Source organism: Nelumbo lutea, chromosome 5, assembly GCF_056320005.1.
Source record: "Nelumbo lutea isolate HS-2025 chromosome 5, American lotus-T2T, whole genome shotgun sequence".
NCBI classification, from domain to species: domain Eukaryota; kingdom Viridiplantae; phylum Streptophyta; class Magnoliopsida; order Proteales; family Nelumbonaceae; genus Nelumbo; species Nelumbo lutea.
Genome location: NC_142688.1, coordinates 73,779,784 through 73,807,737, shown reverse-complemented (window position 1 = coordinate 73,807,737; position 27,954 = coordinate 73,779,784). Strand labels below are relative to the sequence as shown.

At 40.6% G+C, this 27,954-nt stretch overlaps 1 protein-coding gene across 2 annotated transcripts in view; it reads right to left on the bottom strand.

The window, feature by feature from the left end:
* The window catches only part of LOC148852909 (esterase/lipase/thioesterase family protein), a 114,891-nt gene that overhangs the window by 73,717 nt on the left and 13,220 nt on the right, over window positions 1-27,954 (bottom strand). The window lies entirely within an intron of this gene.

Sequence of the window (27,954 nt, the reverse complement as noted above, 5' to 3'; positions counted from 1 at the left end):
CTGGGCTCATTTTGTTCTTCTCTTCTCCTCTTCAAGATTGTATGCAAACAAGGTATCAGATGTTGTCTTCTGATCGAACTTCAAATCTCTTGTTTCTCTATTCTTTTTTATTCTCTTTTCTTTGTTTTGGGTTGTTGAAAAAAACTCTGGGTCTGCTCATGGAATACTGAGTTTGTCTTTAGGGCTTTTCCTTGGGAAAGAGTCCAAGGAAACCCAGAACAGTTTCTATTAATCCCTAGTAGGGCAAGACAAGCCTGTTCTCTATAGTTTTGTTATTGTACCTTTGGGTGGCAGGATATCCAATCTGTTGTACCTAATATTTTCACAAATGAATAAAATTTCTTTGTCGATCAAAAGAAAAAGGAAATCCCATTGCTACAGGGGAACTTAGTCAAGCCTTCAATGCAACCCCATTTGTTCCAAGTTATAAAACCTATTTTTATCTCTGAGGATTAATTGCAATCATTTCTCTTGAACTTTATGGCACTTCTGGAAGTAGACCCCCTTTGCTACAAGCCTAAACTCTAACAAGAGGCATAAAATAGTCCAAAATACCCATGCTATTTTGACCAAAATGTTTATTTTCCAAATTTTCTTGTCATATCAACTGCTACCCCAAACCCTTCCAATCTCTTTTTGAAAATTGATTTATTTTTCAAATTTATCTATCATATAAATCGCTCAAAGGTAAAACTGCAACTTTAAACTCTCATTTTTTTGTGGTTGTTCATAAAGTTTGTATTGTTTTTACCATAGAAACCAACCTCAACAGTAACTACATGGGTATTTTGGATATTCCCATGTCTCTTGTTAAATGATTTTAACAAATGGATCTACTTGCAAATATGTCAGAAAGTTTAGGGGGGTAATTGCAATTATCAAACTTAAGGGGTGGTTTCAACAATGGTGATAAAGCTTCATGGAAGGCTTCATCAATTTTCGATTTTGATAAATTTTATTGGTTTTTGGTGCTACCCACCACTAACAACCCCCTCCCTTTAATAATGAATTAGTTGATATAGATATTAATTATTAAAAATTATAAATGTCCAAACTCCTTAAAAATAGAGTATTGATCATCCTGAAAATTGGTATGCATGGTACAATAGACATTCATATGTTTGGATATTTTGAACCTTGATCTGATATGAAATCTGATATATGAAGCTTGGATCAGATTTGGGTTGGGCTTTTGTCAAATCTGAAGGTCTAAGCCCAAAGAGTTATTAGACTTAGATGTGGCTGGATTTTCTTTTTATGGAAACCGAAATGTGCAACACAAGCCGTGGGTAGCACATCCCCACGAGTATGCAAAACAAATGAGAGACAAATTAGAGGGAGTCCCCCAAGTTCTCTAGTTCTAAGTGAGTTAAAAGATCTGTCGCTTGATTTGCCTCTCGGAAGGCATGGTGGTAAGAAATCCTCAGGTTGAAAGCATCCACGATCTCCTTACAGCTAGAAATTATGCTCCTTAAACGCCATGGAGGGAAGTGGGTCGCTAAAGACAAGAGATGACCAGCATTGAGTTGCCTTCCATGATGATGGGGGTGTCTTTGAAGTTAAGAGCAAGTTGGGAGGGATTACTTTCTAGAGCCTTACCTAGAGTCACCTGTAATCATTGACCCATCACCCTTCATCAAGGAGTGGGAAAACAGGTCCAACCCCATTTAGGTTTGAAAACATGAGCCTATGTTATCTAAGTTTCAACCAAAAAATGAAGAAATGGTGGAATGAAAGACAACCCATAGTCAAATGGAAGGGAATGAAATTTCAAAGGAAGTTACAAATGCTAAAGGTAAAAATTAAGGAATGGAAAAAGGAACATTTTGGGAGATTAGAAAAGAGAAAAGAGATAACGTTAATCAGATTGATCAGTTGGTTACAAAGGATATTTTAGGTGAGTTAGGGAAAGAAAAGAAGCAATAAAGGTGGGATCTGAAGAAACAGTTAGAAGACATTTTATACAAAGAAGATATCTCTTGGAGACAAAAATCAAAGAACCAATGGATAAAGGAAGGAGACGGAAATATAAAAGTTTTCATGTAGTGGCTAACAGCAGAGCTTTTGTGGATGGGGTAGTTATTGACCAAACAAAGGAAATAGCTAGAGCTTTTGTGGATCATTTCAAATATATTTATATAAGGCCCTTAAATAGGAGACTCTTGGTTGAGGACCTGAACTGGCCTAGTCTAAGAAAGGAGTTTAGGATGTGATTTAGAAAGAAGGTTTAAGTTGGTAGAAATTAAGAAAATAGTATTCTTAAAGGACAGACCAATGGCACCAAGGCCGGATGGTTTCACAATGGCTTTTTACCAAGATAGTTGGAAGGTTCTAAAGAATGATGACCTCTTTGACGTCTTTTGTGAATTTTTTTGAAGGGGAATAATAAATCTAGGAATGAATGTTACCTTCTTGGATTTGGTTCCCAAAAAGGCTAGAGCTAATTACCCCAAAGATTTTGGTCGATCAATCTGATCACTAGCTTGTATAAAATCATTGCAAAGGTTTTGTCCGCGAGGCTCAAAAAGGTATTACTCTCCATCACTTCTCCTAATCAAGCTGCTTATGTGCACTATAGATAAATCACGGAATCAAATTCTCATTGCAAATGAGTGTGGAAATTTTGAGATCTAGAAGAAAAGGGTTGATTTGCATATTAGATATCAAAAAAACCTATATTCTAGTATATTAGGCTTTTTTGTTGGGACTTGTAAGTATTGAAAAATTGTGGTTTTGGGGAAAAGTGGCGCAAGTGGGTAAAGGGATGTATTCAAATGTGCTACTCGATCCCCAAAGTTGTCAGTAGACGTTCAGGACTGCTATCAATCTTGAACCCTAATGGATTTTAGGTACGAAAATAGAAGAAAAGGTGTAGAGAAGAGAAGAGAAAGAGAAGAGAGAGCGGTAGAACACAAGAGTTGAAAGGAGGAGCCGAATCTTAATGTTCTGCCGCCGCCACTTTATTTAGTATTTATAGGTTATGCTCATTACATGGAAAGGGCAGATCGGCCCTTAGTATTTACATAACAAATAGAACAAAATAAAACTGAAATAACCAACTCACCACCAGCTAACCATGGGATGACTAGAACACCTTCTACCCTACGAACACAGTGGGACCATAGCTGTGGGGCCCACATCAGTGTTCTCTACACTCCCCCTCAAGTTGGGAATAAATGTTTATCATTCCCAACTTGGAGAGATCCGCCTCTAGTTTCTTCCTTGGTACAGCTTTGGGGAGGATATCTGCTAGCTGCATGTTGGATGTGACGTATGAGAGACACACTTCTTGTGATGAGACCCTCTCTTGTACAAAATATCAATCAACTTCAATATGTTTAGTTCTGTCATGCTGCACCGAATTGTGTGCTATATTAATAGCCACTTGATTATCACAATACAGCATCAGGGGCTTCTCATACTCAATACCTAACTCCTCAAGTAGTGATCTCAGCCATAGAATTTCAGCCACACTGTTAGCCATTGACCTGTATTCAGCTTCAGTACTAGATCGAGAGACAACACTTTGTTTTTTACTCCTCCAAGAGACAAGGTTACCTCCCACAAGGGCACAATATCCAGAGGTAGACCTTCTATCATCAACACTCCCAGCCCAATCAGCATCCGTATAGACCTGTACTGACTGACAACACTAACTGCATAACTGATATCTGGCCGAGTGAGGCAAAGATATAGGAGCTTTCCCACTAATTGCTGGAACATAACTTTGTCTTCAAGAGGCTCCCCACTCTCTGCACTAATCCTGTGGTTCTGTTCAATGGGTGTATCCACAGGCTTAACACCTAACTTCCCAGTTTCCGCCAATAGATCTAGAACATATTTCCTCGAAGAGACAAACATCCCCTGTTTAGATCTAGCAACCTCAATACCCAAAAAATACCGTAGTGCACCAAGATCTTTCACCTCAAACTCTTGATGAAGAAGTTGTTTGAGGGACTCAATCTCATGGTTATCATTTCCTGTCACCACAATATCATCAACATATACTGCAAGTAATGTCAGAGAGGACTCCACCCTCTTGATGAACAGTGTATGATCTGACTGGGCCTGTACATAACCGAACTTCCCAAGGGCTAGTCTGAATCTATCGAACCAAGCTCTAGGTGACTGCTTCAAACCATACAATGCCCTATTGAGCCGGCAGACCTTCTTACCTGTCTCTGTATGATAGAATCCAGGAGGCAACTGCATGTAAACCTCTTCCTGCAGGTCTCCATTCAGAAAAGCATTTTTAATAACCATTTGGTACAAAGGCCAAGTGTGACTTATTGCAAGAGATAATAAAACTCGAATGGTGGTCATCTTGGCTACCGGGGCAAATGTCTCCAAGTAATCAATACCATAAGTCTGGGTGAACCCTTTTGCAACTAGCCGAGCTTTGTATCTCTCAATGGAGCCATCCACATTGTGCTTTACAGTAAATACCCATTTGCATCCAACTGGTTTCTTTCCTTTGAGTAGATCAACTAGCTCCTAGGTATTATTTTTCAACAGGGCATCCATTTCAACTTGCATTGCACCTCTCCACTCCGGGACTGATAGGGCTTCTTGCACTGTTCTTGGAATAGGGACATTAGCAACGGAAGTAAGATAGGACCTATAGGAGGGAGATATGCGATCATAGGATAAAAACTGGGAAATGCAGTGGGTTGTAGATGTGATGCAATGTCGTTTTTCTTTACGGATGGCAATGGGAAGGTCAAGGTCGTCAGCAAAAGGTAAAGTGGCAACAATGGAAGGAGTCTCTGTGGGCCTTGGGACAGTAATACCTGGACTTGGAGCCGCACAAGAGGTTGGAGCTGGCCTGAACTGCTGATGACCGAGATCAACCTGCCTGCATCGCCTATGATAGACTCTCAACTCCTGATCCCTCTGACCACCCTCACTACTGCAGCCCTCATCACCCAATGGAATAAGTAAAGGAACAGCCCCAAAAGTATTAACCCTACCCTTACTGCGCTCCCCCCGAAGAAAAGGACCCAAATCCCCACTCTCACTGCTCTCCCCCTGAGGAGAAACCCGAGAATAATAGGGTGCCTCCTCAAAGAAAGTGACATCCATGGAGACAAACTTCTTCCTTGAGATAGGATCATAGCAGCAATAACCCTTCTGAGTTTGTGCATAACCAAGAAAGATGCGTTTGGAGGCCTTTGGTTCGAACTTGAAGTGATGGGATCCGAGAAGCTAAATAAAACAGGTACAACCAAATGTTTTTAAGGGGAACAGTAAACAACTCCTCATTTGGGTATAGAAGGGAAAAATGAGGTTTCATATCAAGAACCCAAGAAGGAACTTGATTAATAAGATATACCGCCGTGAGGATAGCATCACCCCAGAAGCGAATAGGGACATTGGAGGTAAACATAATGCTTCTAACCACCTTCAAGATGTGCCTATTCTTCCTTTCTGCAACCCCATTCTGCTGAGGTGTATGAGGGCAAGTGCTCTGGTGGATAACCCCATGATTAAGAAGGTAAGATGCCTATGGCTTAGAAAAGTATTCCTTTGCCTTATCAGATATAAGAACTTTGATCTTGGCATCAAATTGGGTTAGGATCATTTGGTGGAAATTTTTGTTCAGGGCGGGAACCTCATCTCGTGAACGCATAAAATAAACCCAAGAAAATCGAGTATGGTCATCAACAAATAACAAAAAATATTTGTATCCACCCATAGAAGGGATGTGATATGTCCCCCAAACATCAGTATGCACAATATCAAAAGAACTATTACTCCTTTTATTGCTCAATGAATAAGAGTGTCTACAATGTTTAGCAAACTCACAACTTTCACATTTCAACTGGGACAACTCAACAGACTCAAACAAAGTAGGGAACAGACTCTTTAAGGAACGAAAAGACAAATGACCCAATCAGTTATGCCAAAGCATAACCGGACTCACAATCTGAGAAACAAGTGACTTCTTATCCACTGACTCTTCCCGACGAGAACTCTCCCCGAGCAGATAGATCTCATTCGTCTCACAGCCAGTTCCAATCACCTTCTTCGTCTATAGGTCCTGAAAAACACATCGGTCAGGGAAGAAAGTTATTGAGCAGTTCATATGTTTGGTAATACTACTAACTGAAAGAATGTTAGTATCAAGTTTAGGGACATGCAAGACAGAAGACAAGGAGATGGTATCCGACAGTTTGATGTCACCCTTGCCAAAGGAGCCATCAGCAAATAAACACTTTATCCCTTCTAGAAGATAAACGATAAGTAGTAAACAATGAAGGCAAGTTAGTCATATGGTCGGATGCACCTGAATCTATTACCCAACAAGGTAACAGGGTTCAGTAGTAGAGGATTCTTTGGATGTTAATAAGCAATATGGAAAACTTGGTGAGAGGGTGAGGAATTGAGATGGGAGAATTTGTGGAGATAGGCCGATGGAAAAAAGCTTTGAAGATTGAATCTAAGGAGCTCCTATTTGAGGAACTGAGATTAAGTGGTCAGTTGAGCTTGAAAATCAGGGAAGCAAAGAGAGGGATGGTGCTGTTAGAAGGGGTGGGGGTAATTGAAGGGCTCAAGGAGTTTGTGGAAGGTGCGAGTAACAAAGGCAAGCAAAATAGTTGGAAAGAGCTTCTCTCAGAAACTGGAAGAAGGTTTGTGGTAGAGTGTAAGAGAAACCTTAAAGGTTATTTTATCTCCTTGACAGAATTTTTTGGCAAGGGTAGAAAGCAGATGATCTGCTTTCCAAAAGGAAGGAAGAGTCAGGGCTGGAAGGCAGTTCAGGGTGCCTTATGTGAATTCCTAAAACGCCTGAGTGCTAAAAGAGAAGCAATAGTAAAAAGGAAGATAAGCAGTTCTAGTAGTATGGTGAACAATATTAAGCAAGAGACTCTTTTAGTGATGGGTGGGGCAGGTAAATACAGAATGGGAGTAAACATACAGAGAGGTGATTGGGAAAGTAAACTGATAGTTAAAGCTTCAGCTCCCATTCTTGACTGGATGAAAGTTGCAGATCTGTTAACAGCAAGTTTAAAATTGAAGAGCACATTTATTTTAACACCTTTTGAGAAGGACAAGGCTTTGCTGGATCTGCTTGAGAACAGAGTAGAAGTTGAGGCTTTAAATATCCAAGCTAAACTTGGAAATTTCACAGTATCAAGATGGTGTCCGGGATCAAACTCCAAAGATTTCTCTGTTGAAGATGGAGTGTTGGTGCGTCTTTTAGGTCTTCCCTTTCACTTGTGGAAGCAAGAAACTGCTAAAGCCATTGCTTTGATGTGTGGAGGATCACTAGGAGGTGCCTTTTGGGGAGACCTTCGTTCAGCTTCCATTTTATTGAATGGAGTAAAATCTGAGGAGATTCCTCGGAAGATAGAGGTGCTAGTCGAAGGGCATTACTACTCAGTATGGCTGGCTTCATCCACTGAATCGATGCTCTGGAAAGAGGCTCGTAGGGAGGGAGATGAGAAGGTTGAAGAAGAAGAGCTGCGTGGCAAGAAAGGGTTGGAGGATTCAAACAAGAAAAGCACTTTCACTAAAAAGGAAAAACATTTGCTGGAGAAACAAAAGGGTAGCAGGTAGGGAGTGGGATTTTTGCGTGTGGAAGCAGTGAACAGTCTGGAGGGTGGCAGGTCCTTTGCACAGGTTGTAACCGGCGCCAAGACTTTTTTGAACAAGGAAAAGGGGTTGGTCCAAGGAAGAACCGAACATAGACCTATTAAAACCAAACCAGGGCAGGGGTGGGACGTGCGTGACCTTCTTAAAAGTCACGTGAGCTCGCAGGTGTTTAAGAATGGGCCAAAGCAAAAGCCCATGTGGGCTGCTAATGGTATTTTTAAAGGCCCAAACAGGTCAGCAGGCCCGACCCAGCTTGTTAAAAAGGCACGTGAGCCTTTAATGAAACACGTGACTAGGGTTTCGACTATGATAGACATTGGTTACGGTCTATCATCGTTCCCAGCCGCGAGCCGAAAGGGGGAATGCGCGCAGCGCCGGAAACAAGAAAAGAAGAGGGCGTTACAATGGGTTTCCCGACGAAGTTTGAAGGAGCTTAGCCTCGTGCGAGACTTCTCAGAGAGGCCGAAGCCAAGTTTCACTAGGGGAAGAACTGAAGAGAAGAAAGAGAAGTTTGAAAGATGGGTGCAGTGTGGTGAAGGCGATGATGAACCGAAGGACCTTTTTGTTGATGGCTCTAGCGTGGGCAGTGTAAATGATGAAGGCAGTTGTGCTAGAGGTGATATGGAATGGTGGAATATTGCAAGATTATTCCAGGGTGAAGACTGCAATCGGCTTATCTCACTCCCAAGACCACAGAGTGCGCAAGGTTTATCAGAAGGGGAAAACCGGGAGAACCGGAAGCAGAGCAAGAATACACCATCTAGGGGTGACCCAGGGGTAGAGTGGAAAGATCACCAGGTTGACCAAAGGACAGAAGTACTTCCCAACCAACTCAGGAAGATAAGTGTTTACCAACCTCTGGAACAAGAGAAGGAGGCCGGGAGCAGTCCTTTTCTAGCTTGTCCATCAGTCCCAGGTAACCATGTGATTTCTGTTTGTGCTACTAATGTGTCTCCTATGTCTTTGGTTCCAAATTCTGTTCCTGTACCATGTCCTGTAGCCCATGAATATGCAGCCGAGCTAGTAGGCGGGCTCTCTGAGGAGGGGGAGAGAGGAAGAAAGGATTGTGGGAAGGTGAGAGAAGAAAGGTATAGGAGTGGAAAAGTGTGGGAAATTATTGAAAGAGTGTTTAAGGATGTGGAAGGGAAGTTGATTTGGAGGAGGGAAGGGGAGGAAGGAAGAGAGGAGGGGTTAGTGGAGAGGAGGGAAAGGAATGAGGGTAGAGATGGAGAGGATTACGGGGAGAAAGCAGGGAAGGAGGGAGGTAACATTAAGGGGAGGAAGGTTGGAGAGGAAAGAACTGAGGTGGGACTAGAGGAGAGGAAGGAAAGGCAGGTGGACAGAGATGAAGGGGATTCCGTAGGAAGGGTAGGGGTGGTGGAATCGAGGAGAGAAGACACGATAGCATAATTTGTAGGGAAGTTGGCTGTAGGCTGGAAGATTTGAACGAGTTGAAAGAAAGTTTACAGAAGAGGAAGATGCAGATCATAACAAAGAAGAAGAGGTTGAGTGAAGTAGAGAGATTAAAGAGATGTAGAAGGAGACAAGAAGCTCGATGTAAAAGGAGATAGAAGGAAAGGGGGAAAGTAGTGGGTAGGTGGCAAGGGGTTTGTAAAAAAGAAGCGGAATGAAGATTCTTAATTGGAATGTGAGGGTAATTGGGAATGCGAAGAAGAGAGCAACAATAAAAGAGGTAATAAGACGGTATGACCCAGACATTATGCTGCTGCCAGAGTCTAAGAGAATGGAGTTTAATGACAAATGGGCAAGGAGTGTATGGAAAGCCAAGGGGATTAGCTGGGTGGCGGCTCCATCGTGGGGTGCTTCCAGGGGGATTGTAACAATGTGGAAGAGGGATGTGGCTAAAGGTCTGGAGGAGTTTATCGGAAAGTACTCGGTTTCCATGAAGTTTAAGCAACAAGAGGATGATTATATGTGGGTGCTCACAAATGTTTACGGACCGAATGACTACAGAGAGAGAAAGGAGCTGTGGGAGGAACTGGCTGATGTTAGAGGGTTGTGGGATGGGCCTTGGTGCATGGGTGGGGATTTCAATGTGATTAGATTCTCGGAAGAGTCCAACAAGGTTAACCAGAGGGTGACAAAAAGCATGAGGAATTTTAACAGTTTTGTAGATGCCTTTGAGCTTAAAGAGAATCCCCTAGCACATAAGGCATTTACATGATCAAATCTCCAATCTAGACCCATTTGATCTAAGCTGGATAGATTCATGTTCTCTTTGGATTGGGAAGAACATTGGGGAACCTTGGATGCTAGAGCTCTCCCAAGGGTGACCTCGGATCACTAGCCCATAGTGTTATGTAAGGAGGAAAGAAGGTGTGGAGGTCCTACCCCCTTTAGATTTGAAAATATGTGGTTACTTCATCCAGGGTTTCCTAACAAAGTGAGGGAGTGGTAGCATGAGTGTAACCCGTTGGTGGAGTGGGAGGGGATGAGATTCCATAAGAAACTACAATTTTTGAAAGCAAGAATCAAGGAGTGGAATTTGATGGAGTTCGGGAGGACTGAAAAAAGAAAGGGAGACTTGATGAAGAAGATTGAAAGCCTTGACTTTAAAGAGGAAAGGGGAGAATTTGAAGAGGAAGACAATGACCTCAAGAGAGAATTGAGAAGACAGTTAGAGGACTGCCTGCACAAGGAGGAAATTAGCTGGAGGCAAAAATCTCGGTGTAAATGGGTGCAAGAGGGAGATAGAAACACTATGTATTTTCACTCTCTAGCAGATGGCAAGAGAAGGAAGAACTTTATCTCCAAATTGGTAGTAGATGGACTTGAGTTAGTACAGCAAGAGGAGATTGCCAGGGCCTGTGTGGAGCACTTCAAATCTATTCTAAGAAGGCCTGTGAGTAGAAGGGTGTGGGTAGAAGGTTTGGATTGGCCAGATGTAGGGGTGGAGAACAAGAGAAGGATGGAAAGAAGCTTTAATATAGAAGAGATCAAGGAGGTTGTGTTTTCTATGGATAGAACAAAAGCTCCAGGGCCGGATGGGTTTACAATGGCTTTTTATCAGGATTGTTGGGATATCTTGAAAGATGATCTCTTGCGGGTGTTTGAGGAGTTTTTCAGGAGAGGAATTGTCAATCCGGGTGTGAACTCTACATTTATAGCCTTAATTCCATAAAAGAAAGATGCATCCCACCCGAAGGATTTTAGGCCAATAAGCTTGGTTAATAGCTTGTATAAGATCATTGCAAAAGTGTTGTCTTTGAGGCTGAAGAAGGTACTGCCAGATATCATTGCACACTATCAAGGAGCTTTTGTGAGTGGAAGACAAATTACAGACCAAATTTTAATTGCTAATGAGAGTGTGGAGAACTTTAAGAGGGATAAGAAGAAGGGAGTGGTCTGTAAGCTGGACTTGGAAAAGGCTTATGACTTGGTGGATTGGGAGTTCTTGAGAAAAGTTTTAACTAAATTCGGGTTTGGGGCTAGATGGTGTAAGTGGATCATGGGCTATGTCCGGAATTGTCATTATTCAGTGCTAGTGAATGGGACAGTGGTAGATTTCTTTCCAGCCAGTAGGGGGTATAAGACAAGGAGACCCCCTATCTCCTTTCTTGTTCATTTTAATTGCGGAGGTTTTGGGGAAACTGATTCACATAGCAGATTCTAGGGGGCTCATTAGAGGCTAGAGGGTTGGGAGGGTGGAAACCCCCCTCACTCACTTATAGTTTGCTGATGACACGATTCTGTTTTGTGAAGGTGGTAATGTGAGGTTTATCAGGAACTTAAAGTCGGTGATACAACTGTTTGAGCAAATGTCCAATTTGAAGGTTAACCTTGGGAAAAGTTGTGTAGTGGGGGTGAATTTGGAGGAGGGAGAGATCAAGGAGAGTGCTGAAGTGCTGGGGTGTGAAGTTTCGGGGTGGCCTCTGAACTACTTAGGATTACCATTAATGATAATCCCAAAAGAGAGAGTTTCTAGAACCCGGTGATGGAAAGGTTTGAAAAAAGATTGGTATCCTGGAAAAAGAACTACCTCTCTCTTGGTCGAAGAATTACACTAATTAAGGCCACACTTGCTAACTTACCCATCTTTTTCAAGTCGGTATTTAAAATCCCAATGAAGATTGCTAACAGATTAGAGAAGATAATGAGAGATTTCCTATGGGAGCCGGGAGAAGAGAAGAGGGATCATAGAGTTAGCTGGGAGATAGTGTGTAGGAGTAAGTCGTGTGGTGGTTTGGGGCTTGGGAGTATTAGGAGAAGGAATATGACTCTGCTGGGGAAGTGGTTGTGGAGGTTTCCTATGGAGAAGGAAAAGCTATGGGCTAGAATAGTGGCAAGTATTCATGGGCTGGAGCACAATGGATGGGACGCTGGAATCAGAGCTAGGATCACAAGCATTTCTCCTTGGAAAGCCATTCATGACCTGCTACCAGTTTTCATTCCTAATATCAGGTATGACTTGAATTCCGGTAACTCCATAAAATTTTGGGAACAAACCTGGGTGGGGAGCGCCCCTTTAAAGGATCAGTTTCCGTCTTTGTATGCTCTTTCTGATTTGAAAAATGAGTCGATCTCGTCTTTCACCACCCCGTCCTCTTCCACTTTTGGGATTGGGTGGAACTTGGGTCTAAGAAGATATTTGAGGGACTCAGACTTCGACTGTATTTCGAGCCTTCTTGCACTTCTTGATAACGTTGTCTTAGACCCCACTAAGGCGGATTCTAGAATTTGGACACCTACCCCCAATGGCATTTTCTCTTGTGCTTCGTTCTTCAAAGTCTTAAGTCAGTCCACCAGTCCTACCTTGTCCCCTTTCCCTGTTGGTGAGATTTGGTGCAGAGCTATACCTCCTAGGGTTGGTAGTTTTTGTTGGGAAGCCTATTTGGAAAGAATCAACACTGGTGATCTACTCCAAAAGAAGAGACCCAATACTTGCTTGTCACCTCAATAGATTCAAGGACATCATTGGGAGCTAAAATACCTGAGTGAGTATGATCCTCCCTCGAGGAGTCTGGTGGCACTGGAGGTACAGCTTCCGGATTCTCTACAGCTCTTGGATTTGGTTGGCCTTTGCGACGACGAGAAAAAACATGAAAATGTGGAGGGTTAAGGAGAGAGGGAAGTTGAACTAGCTTCTCCTCATGTCTACACTCCCCCTAAGGAGAAACAGGATAGAAAGGCTCATCTTCAAAGAAAGAAACATCCATGGAGACATAAAATTTACGAGAAACAGGATCAAAAACATGGTAGCCCTTTTGAGTGAAGGAGTAACTAAGAAATATGCAAAGTATAGCACGAGAGTCCAATTTCCCACGGGTGGGAGATAGATTTTGGACAAAACACCGACAACCAAAGACACGAGGAGGAATAGAAAGAAGGGGAGCCTTAGGAAAGAGAAGTGGTTGTAGGGCTTTGTACTCTAACCGACGAGAGGGCATACAGTTTATAAGGTAAGTGGAACAAAGAACAGCTTCAAGCCAAAACCGTTTGGGAACATTCATATGAAGTAGTAAACCTCGAGCCACTTCAAGGAGATGTCAGTTCTTCCGTTCGGCCACACCATTTTGTTGTGGTGTGCGGGCACAAGAGCTACGGTGAAGGGAACCATGCGAAGCAAAAAATTCCGTGAGGTCACTATGAAAAAATTCTTTTGCATTATCTGATTGGAAAATTTGGATTTCAGTTTGAAATTGAGTGAAGACCATCTGCTGGAAATCTTGAATGATTTTTGGTACTTCTTCCCTGGTTCGCATCGGGTATACCCACGTAAATCTAGAATAATCATCAATGAGGGTAATGAAATACTTGTAGCCACTCTCAGATGGTAAAGTAACAGGGCCCCGCACATCAGAATGAACAATGTGAAATGGAGATTCAGATTTACTATGTCTTTGAAGAAAATGAGTTCTACAATGTTTACTCAACTGACACGTTTGACAAGAAAAGTCAGAGACAGATATTGACTTAAACAGTTCTGGGAATACAACTTTCAAAGACTCAAAAGACAAATGACCAAGACGACAATGCCATAAATAGACTTTTTTTCTTACAGGACTGACTCATAGACTCTGTAACATGAAAACGAGCCTTATTCTCCAGCATGTAAAGTCCATCAGCCATACGACCCCTACCAATCGTTCTCCCCGAGGCCAAATCCTGAATCACACAATGAGAAGGGAAAAAAGTCACTGAGCAATTCAAGGAATTAGTAACACTACTAACAGAGAACAAATTAATGGGAAAGTTTGGAACATGAAGAACATCAGAGAGGGTAAGGCCAAGAGGAAGAGAGATAGTTCCTTGACCAGCTATGGAAGAGTATGATCCATCGGCTAGTCTCACCTTGTCTCTTCCAGAAAGAGGGTGATAGGTTTGAAAGTAAGAGGACGTACCAGTCATATGTTTTGATGCTCCAGAATCAATGATCCATGGAGAGTCATGGGTGTGAGAAGCAACATGGAAAGCAGTGGCAGGGCTACCTGACGTAGATGCAAATGAGGTTGAGGGAGGAGTATCCATATGACGAATTGCTCTACCATAGAGCTCTAAATGGTCATGGAAGGAATTCATAATGTCCTCCCTCGGGTCAGGTCCAGTGAGATGTGTCTGAGTCACAGTAGAAATGGTGGGCTGATGCTCCCGAGTAGCCATGTTGGCCATGTGATGTTTCTTTGTAATTTGCTGCCCGTACTTCTTATTCACCTCTGAACCTTGCTTCTTAGTCAGATCTTGAGCCCATTTTGGTTTCTTATGAAGATCCCAATTGGTATCTTTGGTGTGTCGGGGTTTCTGGCAATGAGTGCACCACAATTTTTCCTTATCTTCTGTTTTTTTCTGGAGATCTCCTTTCCGGGAAGAAGATCCCCCACCAGTAAATACACCCCCTTTTGCAACTAACACAACAGCATCCCCACTAGGGCTATTCATCAAATTTCTCCTGCTTTCTTTAGATTGTACAAGAGCATAGACTTCCTGAACAAAAGGGAGATCCTTAGAGCTGAGAATCTGAACTCTGATAGATTCATACATAGGATTCAGACCATGTAAGAATGCAAACACCCTTTGCTGGGAGACAATCTGTTTGTACTTCTTAGCATCCTCATCACACTTCCAATCCACACTCTGGTAGCGATCCAACTCCTTCCAAGCAGATGTTAAGTCAAAGTAATAGACCGATAAACACCTCTCCCCCTGTCTACAAGTAGAAGATGTTGCCTGCAGTTGATAAATTTTGGCATAGTGTCTCAATTCTGAATATGTAGACTTTGCTTGTTCCCAGATTTCATTCGCAGTTTCAGCCCACATGAAATTCTTCCTGATTTGAGGTTGCATGGAAACCAAGAGCCAGGACATAACAATACTGTTCTCCTGATTCCATCTATCATATTCAGCACTCCCAGAGGATGGTTCTTTTATCCTCCCATTAATGTAGCCTATCTTCCCTCTTGCAGTGATGTATAACTTGATCCCTCTTGACCACTCTAGGTTATTTAAACCATCAAGAGGGACAACAACCATAGGAAAGGATAGGTCACCCCCACCCATTCCATTCGGCATTGAGGAAACTCCAGATGAGGCTGAATCTTCACTACTCATGATTCCTGGTTTAAAAAAAACAACCAAAGGAGTACTTCCGTACACGGCTATTATAGAAACAGGTCCTTCTGACCTACGGTTTCACTGGGAGCAAAGACTGAACACTGTTGTGGCAGTACTGGAACAGGTCTGTATAACCTACCGGTCTTGTAGGAATCCAAGAAAAGAACACTGCAGTTGCAGTACACAATCAGGTCTATATGACCTACAGTTGTACAGAGGTCATATGACCCTCCAACAGAATAGAAAAAACAGGTGAAGTTCACCACACCCCTAATCGGCAAGTCTGGTAGTCGAACAGTCAATGACTGAGATCAATACAATATCTGCTTTAGGACATCAACAGTCCATCAAAGGGGTAAAGAAATACAAAAAAGAAACAACTGATTTGTTAAAGAAACACAGTCCCTCAGTAGTCCATCAATCGGCTGAACAGTCAATCAATAAACAGTCAATCCGAAGGGCAGCCAAACAGTAAATGAACAGTACCTCTTTTAACTTCAGATGATAGCCTCTCTGTAAACCATAACTCCCTCTACGAACCTCAGATGATAGCCTCTCTACAGTCGAATAGACAATGAATACCACTTCTGGGCTAGAAGATGAAAAGTCTCTATAACTTCTGGGTCGAACTGAATACAACTGATTAGCAGTTCGATGGATACAGCCCTGGGAGATGAAAAGATTATCTGCTCGACATTGAACAACAGGTTTGCTTGACACCACCCTTCAGGCCTGGATGACTTGCTCTGATACCATGTTGAGCAAGAGCAAGAGCAAGTGAAGAGACAAGAGGAGAGAAGAGAGGAAGAGAGGAGAGGAGAGCCGAGAGGACTGAAAGCCCCTTCTGAACTTAGGGGGTGAAAGAATGATCTATTATTATTTATACTAGTACAGCCGAACAATGTAAACAAAGGAGAAATTACAACAGTACCCTTATGGTACTAAACCTGAATACATAAACAACTGACAACAGACTCTATAGCCACAAGACCATCTTTATTCTCCAACACGTAGAGGCCATCCACCATGCTTCCTCTACCAATCGTCTTCCCCGAGGCCAAATCCTAAAACACACATGAAGGCAGATAGAAAGTAACTGAACAATTCAATGAGTGAGTAATACTAATAATAGAAAGCAGATTTATAGGTAATTTAGGAACATGTAGTACGTTAGAAAGGGTAAGGCCGAGTGGGAGAGATATGGTTCCTTGGCCGGCTATGGTGGAGAAAGAACCATCAGCTAGTCTCACCTTATCTCTCCTAGAGAGAAGATTGTATGCCTGAAATAAATCTGACTTACCGGTCATGTGGTTTGAGGTTTCGAAGTCCCCAAGGGGAATCAGAGGTATGAGATGACACATGGAAGGCAGTGGCAGTGTTACCTAAAGCAGATGCAAAAGAGGTAGAAGTAGGACCAGTATCCATCTGGCAAAGATTCCTACCATATAACTCCAAATGGTCACGAAAGGAGTTATTATCTCTTCCTTAGTGTCAGAATTGTGATGCCTTTCCTGAGTTACCATGGGACCAGTCTCTTGAGATGCCATATAAGCTGAATTATACCTTTTCTGGTTCTGCTGACTTGGTTTATTGCCCTGATCAGTTGTTGACTTCTTACCCAAATCATGTGCCCATTTAGGTTTTCCATGGAAATCCCAGCAGGTACCTCTGGTGTGTCTTGCCTTCTGGCAGTGAGTGCACCAAAGCTTTCTCATATCACCTATTCTCTTCTGAGAGCCACCCTTCTTAGAACCACCTCCGACATTAGTATCTGAACTTCCCCAGACAACTAAAGCAACTAGCTCCCCCTCTGTAGAAATTATCACATTTCTTCTACTTTCTTCTGATTGAATCAAGGCATAAACCTCCTGAACTGATGGCAAATCTTTACTTCCCAAGATCTGCACCCTGATGGACTCACATGAAGGATTCAGCCCCAAGAGGAAGGCAAATACCCATTGCTGAGATACAAGTGATCTGTATGTTTTTGCATCCTCATCACACTTTCAGTTAACATTCTGATAGTGATCAAGTTATTTTCATATCGATGTCAGATCTGAATAGTACACTGAGAGACTCCTTTCCCCCTACTTGCAAATGGATGATTCAACTTGTAGTTTTTATATCTTGGCATAGTGTCTCTGCTTTGAATAAGTGGACTTTGCTTGCTCCCATAAAAGTTTCAGCCCACATAAAAGTTTTTCTCACCTATGGCAGCATAGAAACCAAGAGCCAAGACATCACCATACTATTTTCTTGGTTCCATCTATCATATTCAGTACTTCTGCTCTTCGGTTCCTTCACTTTCCCATTGATGTATCCTATTTTTCCCCCATAAGTGATGTAGAGTTTTATTCCCCTAGACCATTCAAGGTAATTCAGACCATCAAAGGGAATAACAGCCATGGGGAAACTCATCCATTCCCCCACTTAACCCCATTTTGATTTCCAAAAATCTCTGAAGTAGCAGAATTCTCAGAAGACATAGTCAACACAGAATTTTTTTATCAAAACCCTTCAACTTAGGATCCCTCCTTTTATCAGAACAAAAAGCTCCACAAACAACAAGTGATTAGTCCACCCACACTGCAGTTTTTGGACTTAATCTGAGCACAAGACCAACACCAATTTCCAAAAAAAAAAAAGATGACAGATCTGATTATCAGACCTGTACGGAGTAGCAGTCCTAGCCTACTAGTTTTCTCAGAAGGTCTACAAGCAATAATCACAAGGGGAGATCCTTACACACAAGGCATCAAGCCAACAAGTAGTGAAAACAGGTCATACGTGACCTACAGCAACCTTTCACAGGTACAGGATCACATGATCCAAAACAAACAGAGGAAAAACCTCACAAGGGTGTGCCGACATTCAGTGGTTCAGGTCCATTCGTTTTCCTCTTGGTACAAGACCAAGGTAAGAGAAGAAAAGAAAAAAAAATGGGGTGGTACCAGTTGCAGGTCTGATTCGATCAACCCAGATGTACTCTGTTCCACCCAGATTCAGCAGCTTGGAAAAAACACTTGATCGCCCAGATTCAATGGTCACGCTTTGATACCATCTTGACAGTAAATCTAAATGAAGTTTACAGCAAAAGAGAAGAGAAGAGACGAGAAGAAGGAAAAAAGAAGGATTGAGGGAATGGAACGGTGCTGGCGGCGCCAGCTTCATTATAATATATAGGGAAAAAAAATAAGAAGGGAAATGACCCTTGTGCCCCTACTAAGTCATGGTACAATAATAGATTAAAATAAAAAAAAGGCTTTAATCAGCCAAACAGACCCTAGCAAACATAAAATCAATTATTTCAACAAAGCTCTTGTAGCCCTTGCCAAAACTCCCACATCCCTTCATCAACCGCTTGCCCATGAATACTCAAGATTACCTTAACCCACAACTTGTCCCTATCCTTTGCACCAAGTACCAAGTATTTACTTACCAAGGAAAAGGGTCCAGCAGAAAGTTTGGATTTTTGGTGGGGTAGGTTTGCTCCAAATTTCTTTCACCGGGAGAGCCACCCTTTGGGGCCTAGCAGAAGCAAGATGACTGAAAAAAAGAGGAGCAAGAGAATAGCCCATCTGGGGAGATTACCCCAAATCTAGAATCCTCCAAATTGGGGTCTAAGTAAACTGATTGCAAGGTTCCAAGGAGATCAGTCAACAAGATACACTCTCTATCCCTAAGGCCTCTTCTGAAACCAAGGTTCGAGATGAGACCTGAATGGAAAGCCACACACAAATTAGAAATGGTTTCATTCTTGAAGCCGGAAATGGTATAAAGGTCAGGAAATTGATCTTTAAGTGGTGATTCCCCAACCCAAAGGTCTTCCCAGAAACGGATTCTATCCCCCTTTCCCACATCAAAACGGATGGAACTAGAGAATGTACGGTAGACTTCGTGAATAGTTTTCCTAGGAAAGGGTGAAGTGGAGTGATGAGCCAACTTAGAATCCCAGCCATTGCAATCTAGACCATGAATGCTTTCAATTACTTTGTGCCACAACCTATCTCTTTCAAAGGGAAATCTCCATAACCATTTACCCAACAATGTGGTGTTCCTTAGGGCAACATTTCCTAATCCTAGACCCCCTTGCTCTTTTGGCTTCCTGTTCCCACTTGACTAAGTAATCCTTTTTTTCGTCCCCCGGTTTCCAAAGAAAATCCCTCATGAACTTCTCTAAATGTTTTGCTATCCTTATCGGGTTACGAAAGGTAGAAAGAAAATAGATGGGTAGATTTGCTAAAGTGGCCCTAACCAATGTAATTCTTCCCCTTAAAGATAAATAAGTTCTCTTCCAAGTGGCCAGCTTCTCTGCAAACCTTTCAACCACCGGCTTCCAAAATCCTTCTGTCCTTGGGTTCCCCCCCAACACCTCTGCAATGCTCAAGAGCTCTTCTTCCTCCACATTAATTCCAGCAATTCTGCTTTTGTTCCAATTGATTCTCAAACTAGAAATACCCTAAAAATTCTCAATCAACAACTTTAGGTTACTCACCATTTCCAGATCAAGATTCTCGCAAAACAAAATCGTATCATCAGCAAATTGGAGATGTGAAACAATTACTTGATCTCTTCCAAACCTCCAACCCCTGATCAGGTCCTGGGCATCTGCAGTTGTATTCATCTTACTGAGGATCTCTGTTACTAAGGTGAAAAGGAAGGGAGAAATGGGGTCCCCTTGTCTTAAACCTCTCTTAGTCGGGAAGAAGTCTTTTGCCACTCCATTAATAAGAATGGAATAGGACAGCCCTTTCCTCTTCCTTCTCCAGCCTCTCACCTCCTTCCACGTTGGCACCTGGCCTCCACCTCAGCATCGTCTTCCTCCTCCAAGCAGCCTTCTCACATTGCTGCTTCCACCTCTGTCAACACCCAAACCTTCCTCCACAGCCCATCAGAGAAGAGAGCAAAAGAGCAAGAGATTTCTTCAGGTTTTATCCCACTGATCCTTGCACTTACCACCTGCAAATTGTCAAATTTGCAGTCCTCCATCAACCCCCCAGCATGCTGATGATTTTATCAAGACCAGACTTCCTCCAGAATTTAAAAGGAAGCCCTACCATTTTAATGGTAAAATTACCCCCTGGAACAACTTCCTCATTACAAGACATGTGCCAACTCTCGATCATAACAAGCGCCTACTAGATTTCAGTTGAGGAGAACTCTATCATTTCATTTCCGAAGTCAAGGATTGCCTTAGTACCGCTGAAAGTTAAGATTGTTGTTGAAGACTTTATGCTCAATTTCTCCACAATCGGTTTCCAGTCTACTATTTTCTTCCTGCTGTTAGCACTACCCTCTGCTCCAAGACCCCTTTTTCCACTTTCATTTCCAGCGTTTGTTTTTTTAATGAGGCTGAAATTATCAGCTCTTTCTTCTGCTCTATCTCATCACTAGAATCTGCTCCAACCGCCTTTCCAACAGCATCTACCACCATATCTATTCTCTCCTTATCTCCCACATCCAACAATTGTTCACCCACCTTGTCTTCTCCAACGTTAATCAAATAGCTTTGTAATCTGCTTGCAAACCACTTCTATCCTTCACCGTCCTTCCCTTCTGGAATACAAATTTTCTGCTTTTTTTTCCCCTAGGCTACGTTTGGTTTGTGGGATGGGAGGGGAAAATATAGAATATTCTGAAATACTCCTCCCTTCCCATGTTTGATTTGTGGGATGTCATGAGATAGGATGGGAAAAAGGTGGGATTATAGATCCCAATTCTTGAGATGTGGAGTCCCACCATTTTGGTGGGAAACAAGTGGGAATGTAGGGAGAAACTTGTTTAACAAAAAACAACACCTTCCTTGTAGTATTTCTAAGAGTTAATACTAGATCCATGACCTAGAAATAAATTATTAATTATTCAATAACATACTAATAAAATATTTAATTAAAACAATCAACAAATAACGTAAAATAAATAATTAATAAAAATAGTAATCAATAAATAATTTAATAATTAACTATTTTTAAATAAAATATTAAAATTATTAATTAAGCCATAGATATTAATAAAATAAAATGTTAATAATAAAATATAAAATAATTAAAATTAAAATATTAATTAATGCTAATAATTATATCAAATTAAAAATTAACAATAAAATATTAAACAATAAAATATTAAACAATAAAAATATTATTAATTAATTAATAAATCACAACAGAATATTTAATAATTAATTAATGAATTAAATAATTATTTTATAATTAATAATTTCATTTAAGATAAATTAAGAGAAATAAGTCATCAATGAAAAAAATTTAATAATTTATGAATAATTAATAGTAAAATACTAAAATTACTAATTAAGTCATGGGTATTAATAAACTATAATATTAATAATAACGTATAAACTAATAAATGTAAAATGTTAATTAATTATTTATTTATGGATTTTAAAAATTCATATCTAATTAATAATAAAATACTAAGTAATAAAACAATATTAATACTAATTAATAATTAACAAAAAATAGTTAATAATTAATTAACTAAGTAATTAGTGAATAAATAAATAAGGATTTTTTATTAATCTAATTAATGGTTCATTAAAAATAATTAAATAATAAAAATGTAATAATTAAAGATAATTACTAATAAAATAAAATTATTAATTAATTCATATTAGATATTAATAAAATAAATTTTAAAATATTGATTCTTAGTTAATAATTAATTAGATAATCATCAATGTTAATTAATTATAAAAATCTTTCATTAAAACATTAGTAATTAATAATTGTTATTATTAGTAAAATATAAAATAATAAAAATATTACTAATTAATTAATTAATAAGTGTTATTTATCAAAAAAAAAATTAATAATTGTTACTAGGGTTGATTTTCCCACTATTTTCCCTTGCAACCAAACAAGGGAACATGAAAAATTTTCACCCATTTTCCCTTTCCCATCCCATCCTTTCCATTACCACCAAAATCATCCCACAAACCAATTGAAAGCCCTTCCTAGAGTAACCTCGGACCACTACCCCCTAAGTCTCTACCAAGAAAACCTTATTGGAGGCCCCACACCCTTTAGATTTGAGAATATGTGGCTGGAAGTTCCAAACTTTATGCAAAAGGTAAAAGATTGGTGGTCAGAAGGTGGAATAAGGGCTAGAGAGAAGGTGGTGAAACTCTCCAAGAAGTTGAACAAATTGAAGGAAAAAATCAAGGAATGGAACAAAGAGGAATTTGGAAAACTTAAGGTCATAAAGGAGGAATTAGCTAGGAAAATAGAGGAGTTGGACCAAAAGGAAACCCGTAAAGAATGTGGGCCGAAGGATAGAGCTAAAAGATGGAACTTAAAAGTGCAACTAAAGGAGATCCTAAGGAAAGAAGAAATTTCTTGGAGACAAAAATCAAGGATAGACCAGATTTTTTCACTCCCTAGCAAATGGGAGAAGAAGGAAAAACCAAATCTCCAGTATAGAGGTGGAGGTAAGAGTAGTAAACTCAAAGGAGGAAATTGAAAGGTGTTATGTGGATCATTTCAAATCAATCATTGAATCCTCTATTGAAAGCAATTTGGATTTGGGAGAATTACAGTGGGATAGAGTTCCAGAAACCGAAGTTGCCCTCTTAGAAAGAGCCTTCAGTGTAGAAGAGGTCCATGAAGCAATTTTCTCGATGGATAGATCTAAAGCTCCGGGACCGGATGGTTTTTCAATGGCTTTCTATCAAGATTGTTGGGAAATCTTGAAAGATGATTTAATGGATGTCTTTGTTGAGTTCTATCAAAAAGGTAAGCTCTCTCCAAGAGCAAATGCAACCTTTATTGCTCTAGTGCCAAAAAAGAAAGAGGCCAAAACCCCTAGGGATTACAGACCGATAAGTCTTGTGGGTAGCATGTACAAGATCATTGCTAAAGTTCTGGCTGGTGGGTTGAAGACAATCTTGCCCTTTGTTATTTCTCAGAACCAGGGAGCTTTTGTAGAAGGGAGACGAATAGTGGATCAAATCTTAGTGGCAAATGAATGTGTGGCAGCTAAGAAAAAACAAGGTGGCAAAGGTTTGGTTTGTAAATTGGACCTAGAAAAAGCTTATGATATGGTGGATTGGTCCTTCTTGTTGAATCTCATGGAAAAGATGGGTTTAGGTGAAAGATGGAGACTATGGATCAATGAATGTATTAGCTCGGCACACTTCTCTATCCTCTTAAATGGGGTAGCAAAGGACTTTTTCCCGGCTAAAAAAGGATTGAGATGGGGTAATCCCTTATCCCCATTTTATTTACTTTTGTGGCTGATGTTCTGAGTAGACAAATCATCAAGGCTGACCAAGAAAATTAGTTTAAAGGCTGGAAGATTGGTAGTTCAGAAGTGATGGTGTCTCACTTGCAATTTGCAAATGATACAATCATTTTCTGTGAGAGTTGTGATGAATCCAGTTTGAGGAATCTGAAAAAATTGGTGGACAAGTTTCAACAGGCCTCCAAACTAAAAGTAAATTGGGGAAGCTGTATGGTAGGAATAAACATCGGGGAGGGGGACATCCAAGCCATTGCAAATTTGCTAGGCTGTGAAGTGAAAAGTTGGCCTTTAGAATACCTATGTATGCCCTTGGGGGGAAACTCGAAAACTAAAAGCTTTTGGAAGTCAATCTTAGAGAGATTCACAAAGAAGTTGGCAATGTGGAAGAGAATTTATATTTCCTTGGGGGGGGAGAATCACCTTGATAAAATCCACCCTAGCAAACCTGCCCACCTATTTTCTCTCAACCTTTAAGATCCCGGTGAAAAATGCAAGGAAGTTGGAGAAGATAATGAGGGATTTCTTGTGGGAACCTGATGATGAAAAGAGTGATCATTTAGTGAAGTGGGAGAAAGTCTGTAAACCTAAGGAGCAAGGTGAACTAGGTATTGGGAACATCTTATAGAAAAATAAGGCCCTCCTAGGGAAATAGCTGTGGAGATTCCCTTGTGAAGAAGATAGGTTGTGGCACAGGGTCATTAAGAACATTCATGGTGAAGCAGAAAACGGTTGGGATGCAAAACTAGCTTCCAATGCAGCTCCAAATTCCCCCTGGAAGGCAATCTTTGAGTTACTACCAACCTTTCTTCAATTTATCTGTTTCAATGTTGGGTGTGGCAATAAAGTTTTATTCTGGGAAGACCTTTGGGTTAGGGATTTGTCTTTTAAGGTTAAATTTCCGGACCTCTACTCTTTACCAAACCTTAAAAACAAACCTATTGCTAGGGTTGGCATACTTTCAGACTTGGGTATCTCTTGGGACTTTGGCTTTAGAAGGGGGCCAAGGGAAAATGAATGTGAGTCCCTATTGCTTTTGCTATCAACCCTTGAGAATGTCTATTTAGACCAAACTACAGCTGATAGTAGAGTCTGGTCCCCAACTCCTAATGGTTTATTTTCTTGTGCCTCTTTTTTCAGTTTGCTCACTCATTCTAATCCTTTGGGGGTGAACTTTCCAGTGAGAGAAATCTGGTGTAAACCGATCCCTCCTAAAGTACAAGCCCTCTGTTGGGAAGTGTTCCTAAGGAAGGTAAACACTTGTGATGTGCTACAGAAAAGAAGGCCAAATAAGTTCCTCTCTTCTCATGTGTGTGTCCTCTATAAGGATTGTGGTGAAACCCTACCCCACTTACTCTTATCTTACCCTTTTGTTTCTTGTATTTGGGAAATTGTTTGTTCCCTCTTTGGATGTAGATGGGCTCCCCCACAGGATGTCTTAAGTCTATTCAGCCCCTCCCTCCTGAGGCAACAGAAGAAAAGAGGAAAGTACTTATGGAAGGCAGCAAGAGCTTCTTTGGTATAGACTATATGGGAGGAAAGAAAGCAAAGACTCTTCTCTGAAAAAAGTAAATCAAAGGAGGAAGTCATTGAAACCATAAAAATCAGAACTGCACATTGGGTGATGTCCATAGAACTACTCAAAAACTTCTCCACAAATGAGATTCTAAGAAGCTGGACTGAAGTAGCACAAACAGATGTACCCAAAGAAGTTGTGAGAGTGGAGTGGAAGCCACCTGCACTGAACAAACTAAAACTAAACTTTGATGGGAGTTCCTTTGGTAACCCAGGAAGGGCAGGTATAGGGAGTGTTATTAGAAATCATCTAGGTGAATTGTGGCACTCTTCTCAGGACCAATAGGTATTGGTGACTCAATACAGGCTGAATCTTTGGCTCTACTTCAAGGTTTAAAGATGGCTGAGAAGATTGGTACAACAGATTTAGAAATAGAAGGAGACTCACTGCTGGTCATTTCTTGGGCTAAAAACATCACATCAGCACCTTGGAAGCTCAAATTTATATACAGAGAAATTGACATAATTGCAAGGAGGTTCAACTCTCAGTTTGGTTGGGTCAAAAGGACTGCAAATGGGTTGGCGGACACCCTAGCAAAAAAGGGGGCAAATAGATCTACCTTGTACTGGGAAGAACTGTAAATGTTTTGTAGTGTTTGCAGATTGGGTTAATGCATTCTGCAACCTATAACTATTGTATTTCAATATTTCTCTGCTGTTAATAAAAATCTTTTTGCTGATAAAAAAAAAAAAACAAACACAGCCTTTTCCTCTGTTACTGCAACGAACCATCCTTTCTTGTTACACTTCAATTTGGCTGTATAGTTCTTACTTTTCAGCCCCAAACTAATCTTCCACTCAATCCTTTTTACTGAAAAACTTGCTCCATCAATTAATCCTTTAAGCCACAGGATTGCTTCAACAACGAGAAAGATAGTAGCTTCCTTGTCTTCCCTCACCTTCAACGAACACTGTCCATTACTTCTACAATCTTCAAACAGGAATTACTAAGCCTCGAACTGCATTCTCCTCTCCATCTCTTGGCTAGCTGGAATCTTGCTTCCTCTCCCATATCACTTCAGGAGCTAATGGTCATTAGCTCGTTAACTTTGAGTCTTCTTCACTAATTAGCTTTTCTACATTCATCTCCATTGCCACTGCACAGGATCATGATAATATCTTACAACCATAACCTCTTCTGAAGAAACCTATCATGTATCGTTTTCACATTATTGCACTATCCTTGGGACTAATTGATATTGGAGACTCATTAAGAGTAGAGATAAAAGCTTGTGTCCTTTTTCTGGACAATGGCTATGGACAAATGTCTGTCCTGGACCAATCTTGAAAGAAGAGGGCTGCAAATTCAGGATAAGTCTTGTGTCCTTTGTGATGACCATCTGGAAACTACGGACCATTGGATTCACTGCCCTTTTGCTTCTCAGGTGTGGCATCACTTCTTGAAGATGGTGGGGATTTGTTGGGTCATGCCTACCACTAAGGAGTTGCTATGCTGCTGGAAAATCAGTAATTTGAAGAAAAGAGGGAAAGTGGTTTGGTCCACTATTCCAGCAGCTGTGATTTGGGCCATTTGATCTGAGAGAAACAACAGAATTTTTAATCAAAAAGTGAGAGGGGCCGAGGATATAGTTCAGCTGGCTGTTGGTAAACTGCTTTCTTGGATCTCAGTCACTCCTGAATTCAGACACTCAAATGTAACTCATCTATTGAGAACTCAATCAAGGCCTGTCCGTTTGTGGGCATGTTCTGTTTTGTACTTTTATGAGTTAGTTTTAATAAATTTATCTTACCTTTTCAAAAAAAAAAAAAAAGAGTAGAGATAAAAGCTGTAATGGAGGGCGTGCAAAAAGCAAAGGCTATGAATGTGAGTAAAATGATTATTGAAGGAGATTCACAATTGGTAATTGGGTGGCTACAGAATAAAGAGAATGTTCTATGCATCAACAGAAATGAATTAAAAAGTTAAGGTAGCTAATTATGACATGGAAGTGAGATTTCAATGGATTCAAAGGGGAGCAAATAGCATGGCTGGTTCTCTAGCCAAACAAGGGATGGGGAGAGATCAAATGCTCTAGGCACAGTTGTAAATGAAAAAAGTGTGCATGGGTAGGAGATAAGAGGTTTTATCTACTAAAGAATCTATAAATTTGTGTACCCCATTTTATTATTAAAAAATGAATAAAATCCGGATGTTATTGATCATAAAAAACTTAAGAGTCAATTATTTGGTCTATTGAAATTAAAGTCATCCATTGGTTAAATATAATGGTAGAAATCTGTAACTATCCCACTGATGATATTCTTATCAGATGGTACGGACAGTCCTATCATCTCTACTCCCCCCCCCCCCCCACACACACACACATACACAGAGAATGATGAAAGTGAAACTGAACTTTGATGGATGCAATATAGGTAATCTGGGCAATCAGGTATTGGAGGTGCCTCCAGGAACCATGTTAGCAAGATCCTAAAGGCATTTTTCTGGACCAATAGGAATTGAGAGTTCAATAAGAGCAAAACTAATAACAGTACTCCAAGGCTTGAGACTTGCAAAGGAGATAGAATATGATAATCTGATTATGAATGGGACTTGAAGTCATCATTGCATGGCTGAAAGGAGAAGTGACTGCACATTTAGAGCAGCCTTTGCATGAATTCCAAGATCCTGGCTGATTCATTAGCACATGAAGGAACCTATAGACATACACTGGTCTAGTGGGTATGCCCCTTGAGTTGAAAATAAGATGTATATTGGCCTAATGGGAAACAATTCCACAAGTTTTTGACGCAGCATTGACTCCTACAGCCTTATACATTATTTTTATAAACACAATATCACAGTTACCGATCAAAGAAAAAAGAAAAGAAATGAAAAAAAAAAGAAGAATGAGGGAGAAACAGATAGAATTATCAATTCATCAAAAAAAAGAAACAGATAGAATTATCAGCCTAATTGGCAGGTTGATGCCTTCTACTTTAATTATATTATGGGGTAAAATT